We start from the raw sequence: 6,000 nt of genomic DNA, 5'->3' as shown, positions 1-6,000 counted from the left end.
TTGACAGGGCCAGGAAGGAACTGGTTGGTTTTCCTATGAAGCTAGAGTCTAGGGAAAGTACAAGAAAGCACAAGAGCAGATTAGGCATCTAGGTGTGGCTGACACACGAACCGTTAAGCATTCCATATTGTAGGGGGTGGGGAGAGATGGGGTATAGCTCACTGATTAAGCATGTGTTTTGCCTGCAGAAGATCCCTGGTTCAATCCCTGGCATCCCCAGTAAGTCAGAGAAAGACCCCTGAGAGTGAGTGCCTGGGCTAGGTAGTTCAGGGGTCTGACTGATAGAAGACAACCTCATACATCCAGGCTCCTGAACTGAAAGGGAGAAAGATGAAGTTTTTAGCAGAAACTGCACTGCCACTTTGTAATTTTTTTAAAAAAATAATCTCTGTTAACACAATTATGAAATGGGTCTTCCGGCAGTTCCCCGTCCAGTTGCCCACCGGCTTGGCTTCAAGAACACAGCAGCACCAGGAATTCCAAAACCTTTGCGCAAGCTGCCCACCCCCAGAGGCGTAACTAGGGAAAACAGCACCCAGGGCAAGCACTGAAATTGCACACACCCCGCCCCCCCCCAACATACATCTAACTGACACACGTTTCAGAAAACTTCCGAGGAAGTCTATGGGACTGACTTAGGAGTAAGGGTCCACAGGACAGCAGGCAGCCTCGAGCGGAAAGCGCTTCAGATCGAGCTGCCCCCTTTCTTCCTGATGCCCCAAATTGACAGTTAGCATTGGGGGTGGGGGATCTGGATGGGCCCCGTCGAGGCAGCCTTCTTGGCGCGCCACTTGTTGTGTCTAGAGAATTCACTTTGGATCCCCCACCCCCCGCAAGCTTTAGACAATAGCAAAAAAAAAAAAAAAAAAAGCCCCCACCCCCGTCTTCTTCCCACTCCTCCTCCTCCTCCACCACCACCTCTTCTCTCCGCAGCAGAAAGCAGATGGGAGACGAAGGGAGAAAAACCAGCGCCAGAGCCGGGTAGGTTTAGCGAATACTTTGACGGGGATCTATAGATTTTTCTCCTTCCGATGGCTGAATGGGTGTCTGTGAATTCACGGGCGACTGTAGCGTTTCTCCTAGGATTTCGCCGCTCGCTTCCCACCCCAGTCACTTTAGCGGTTAGTTTAGGGCGATCCTTACAAATTCCACATGGCGCAATCCCAGGTGGTGGACAGTGAAGGAAGCTAGATCCGCGGGTTCGGTCCCCCTCCCTGGCCTATCCCTGGACTGGGGGAGGGAAAAATTAATTACCTCCGTACCCCTAAATTGGGGACAATGAATCCCCCCCCCCGAAATGTGCGTGAAAGGTAAGCTCCACGCGGAGTGTCTTTCCCTCCAATCGGTTCAAGATTTATTTATTTATTCCCTAAGCGTGGAGGAGGCTTTCATTATAGACGGGAAGTTTTTTAATTTGGCGGCTTGGTGGATTTCAGGATTCGCAAACAAGAAGTGCCTTTCCTTGTGACTTTCCCCTTTTGAATTACACCCCGCAGACCGGGGGCAGCGTGCCTCCTCTCATAAGGCTAGATCCTGGCGAGAGCGGCTTACCTCCAGGCAGGCAGCCCAACAGCGCCCGCAGAGCGATCTGCAGCAGCAATGGGAGGGTCCCGGCGAACGCGAGCCAGTCCTTGCGCGCTCCTCCGCACAGCCCCGGCCGGAGCTTCTGGCGATCTCCTCCGGTCAAGCCGGGCCCGGAGGAAGGCAGCAGCATCAAGCGAGCAGGCGGCAGCAGCAGCGAGCCTCAGCCTCTCTCTGCTACATCTCCAGCCCGCGACGGCAAATGGGCAACCCCGGTCTGCTCACTCCTGTCCAGCCCAACGCACTGCACGGCAAGTGCACGTGGTGCAGCCGTGCAGGCGGCGAGTTCTCCCAGCCAGACACGCATGCGCGGCGTGTCCTCCCAACACGCATGCGCGACTGGCGTCAGCAGACTCTCGGAGTGTCGAGTGTGAGAGAAAGAGAGTTGCCTTGCCGACGAAGCTGCAATTTGCAAAGCAGGCAGGCACTACAAACGGCAAACACGGCGGCGGCGGCGCCGCCCAGTGCCGGAGCTGGCGCCGAGGGGGAGGGGGAGGGGGGACCGCTGCAGTGCACTCAAAAAATATTTTTTTTCTCAAAAAAAAAAATCCCCCCCCCGAAAACGGCAGGGGATCTTCGGGGGTACTTTTTGGCACCCCCTAGCGGGTGGCGCCCGGGGCACATGCCCCCCTGCCCCCCCTATCATTACGCCTCTGCCCACCCCCTACTGTCGCTGGCTGACATGGTGCGCAGTGCTAACAGGACCAGAAGTAATTGGCGCCATCACTGCTGTGTCTTGTGGTAGCAAGCATGACTTATCCCCTTAGCTAAGCAGGGTCCGCCCTGGTTGCATACGAAAGGGAGACTAGAAGTGTGATCACTGCAAGATATTCGCCTTACGGGATGGAGCCGAGCTGAGAAGAGCAGAAGGTTTCAAGTTCCCTCCCTGGCTTCTCCAAGATAGGGCTGATGAGAGAGATTCCTGCCTGCAACCTTGGAGAAGCCACTGCCAATCTGCGTGGACAATACTGAGTGAGATGGACCTATGGTCTGACTCAGTATATGGCAGCTTCCTATGTCCCTATGTGTCCATGGAAGCAGCAGCGCCACTGTCCCAGCCTTCAACTGTGCAGCTGCACCCCTGCAGTTTCTCCCATTTGCCACAACAGGAGAAGCCATGGGGCCCCAGCTTGTGCAGCCACAGGTTCGGATGGTGGCGTTGCGACCTCCATGTACACAGCAGTGTGGCGTAGTGTTGATGTCTTCTGGCCTTATTAGCATTGTGCACCATGTCAGCGCCTCTGTTTTCCACAGCCATAAAACAGTGATCAAAATAAGAAGTCCTGGCAATGCTCTTTAAAGACACTCAGCTTTGGAAAGTCTCCAAGGGAACCAGAGTGTCACCATTCTTTGGGGCCCCTGAAAGCAGTGGTGTTGTTAGGTACTTAGCCAACAGCCCCCACTTTGATACTTAAACTCAATAGCCCTATTCACATGTTACGTTCAACTCATACAATGAGTATACAGTGTACACAGGTACAGTGATTCACACATTATATGGAACACAGAGACAGCAATACACTTCCTATTTGTACCATCCATAGGAAGCTGCCATATACTGGAGTCAGACCATTAGTCCATTTAGCTCAGTATTGTCTTCACAGACTGGAAGCAGCTTCTCCAAGGTTGCAGGCAGGAATCTCTCTCAGCCCTATCTTGGAGAAGCCAGGGAGGGAACTTGAAACCTTCTGCTCTTCCCAGAGTGGCTCCATCCCCTGAGGGGAATACCTTACAGTGCTCACACATCAAGTCTCCCATTCATAAGCAACCAGGGCAGACCCTGCTTAGCTAAGGGGACACGTCATGCTTGCTACCATAAGACCAGCTCTCCTCTCTGGAGAGGATTCATTTGAGGGGCCTGTACCCAGGTTAACTTTTAACATGTAAGGACAGAAAGTCATTTACACCAAAATGTGTAACTGTACAGACATCTGTATGCTCGTGCAACATAAAGTCTGGGCTCATCATGATCCCCCCCCTCCAATAATTATGTATGTTTTTTTAAGTCTCTAATTAATATTATAGTACAACACATATGAAGGTGGAAGCGGTAGAGTGCTTGATGAGGCTAGGAGCTCTCTCTCATGTTCCATGCAGGTGTCTCCCCTGCTGCACTTCCTTTCTGGACGATTCCAGACCCCTTCCTGGAAGAGGTCATGGAGGAGGGAGGGGGCTGGTGAGATTCTCTGACCAATTCATTGGGGGGGTCTGTGCCTCATGGGTCACCCCTTAATGATGCCCCTGCCTGAAAGTGTGTCTGCATGTGCCTTTGGTATCCTAACCTGGCACACAGGGAGTAAACTCAAGAGAAATTACAGTGTGACCTAAAAGGGGATGTTTCTGTGGTATGTGGAGCTCAAACTGCTATCGATATTGAGCTCTATGTCATTGCCAGTGTTGCTAAAGCCTGAAGCTCCTTTCTTGTTCTCTGTCCCAACCAGGTCTCCTGTTGCATACAATTCTGACATACAGCCAGGATAATAAATGAACTGTGTAATAGGATGGATAAGATTCCGTGATTCTTTCATCCCCATCACATACAGATTTTCCACTCCATCAACAACCCCAAGAGCAGCTGATATTTAGCAAGTTTAAGAACACTGAAGGTTCAGGTAATAGTTGGAGGATTTGTGTGACTTTTTTATTTTTGCTGTCTATGCAGCAGTGAGGCAGGCAATTATCTTGGTAAGCTCTAGAGACAGAGAATGTTCAAGGCAGATACTACATGCTTCCCTCTAGTTGCTTCCAAATGCTCAGCTGTCATACCGTCCCCTCCCAACTGCTGCACAGTTTCTTACAGGAATTGTGGGGGGTGTTTATGATTTAAGCATAATCCACTCTCTTCCTTCCTTCATTTTTTGTTTCATCGTTTCAAAATACAATGAATCAAATTCACTTCATAGCTTTAATGCTGCTCAAGGACACCCACCAAGTTTTCTGTCTCTAAACGTAGAATCTGTGATGACTGTATTACCAGAGAAAACCAAAACAAGAAGAGGGACCCCATGGGGACGATCCCTTTAAAATTAAGCCCTTCAGAATCCCATGGATTTAAATGGAGGAAATAGCTCCGTTCAGCAGGCAGGAGTGTTAGTTGCAACCAGCCGGAGTGCACACCCCGCCCCATGGCAGTTCTTTGATAATCAACAGTTAGATGGGGTGGGAGTGGAAAAGGGGATGGCCAGTCTCAAGTACATTTGATCCTTTCCATCTCCTCCAGGGATTTGGACAATAGACATTACTCAGAAGCCTCTCACAGCATCTGTCTACTATTAGAAGGGTAAGAGCCTGGAAGAAGGCACTCCCCCGCCCTCTCACCCGGCGTGGCAGCTAACTGGTGCTCAACAGGGCTTCTGCTCCATCACCCTGCTCGCTTAGCACGAACATTAGCGCAGCAGCATGCCTGCAGCCTTCCCTTCTGCTCCTGAGTCTATGGACTGCTGTCCCTTTAGGACTGAGTTGCAAATGTGTGATGCCGTGTAGGGCCTTTTAGGGATAAGACCAGGCAAGCAGCTGCAGTTCTGCAAGTCACAGAGAGGTAAATGAAAGACTTGGACTCTGCGTTACCTTGGATTTTCCTGTCGCTGACGCACTGCCTTTTCTCTTCTGTGGCTTTTCCTCTGGTGACCTGCTTCTGCTCTAGTAATTAAACTTGAACTCCTTACCTGCCGTCTTTTCCCCACTCCCCACCGCTACCACTGAACTCTATCTTACCCATGACCTTAGCAGCTTGTAAAAGATCCATTAGCCTGACATGTACAGTGTGATTGTAACTTGGCATGGTGTAGCATTCACCTCAGATTATGAAAGATGAAACATAGAATTTTGTCCATCATGAGCCTCTTTGTGCTTAAGGTAGATGCAAACTTCAAAAAGCTGAAGCACAACCAGAAAGACCATTGATGCTGAGGCTGATAAGCTGAAAAGTCAATTATACTCCATCATGTTTAGCTTTTTAGCCCACAAACAAACATGTTTGATCCAAAGGGAAAGGTATGGGGAGATCCATAAGCCCCACTCCCAATTTTAATCCAACCATGCCCACTCCCTTTAATTTTTGTTTTTAATAAAGAGTATTTGGGTCCCTTTACCTCATACTTTACTCATTTGTCCAAAGCAAGGAAATAAGCCTAATTTCATTACAGAATGCTACAGAATATGATGCTGAAAACCTGTACAAGACATAACAAGAATTATTGCTGAGTGCAATGATCAAGAGTAAGGGAGTGTTACAGCTACCAAGGACTTTAGTCTAAATATGTTAAGAAGGCTAGACAAGAAGACGGCTGGAAGATTACAAGAATGGAATGACATTTTGGAAAAAATCAAAATCCATTGATATTTCAAATCTCCGAAAGTGTATTTTTAAAAAAACTTGACTTCAAAAGTAAGGGTTAGGGAACAATTAATGCCGTAAGT

Source organism: Hemicordylus capensis, chromosome 1 (assembly GCF_027244095.1).
Source record: "Hemicordylus capensis ecotype Gifberg chromosome 1, rHemCap1.1.pri, whole genome shotgun sequence".
NCBI classification, from domain to species: Eukaryota; Metazoa; Chordata; class Lepidosauria; order Squamata; family Cordylidae; genus Hemicordylus; species Hemicordylus capensis.
This window is presented reverse-complemented; position numbering follows the sequence as displayed.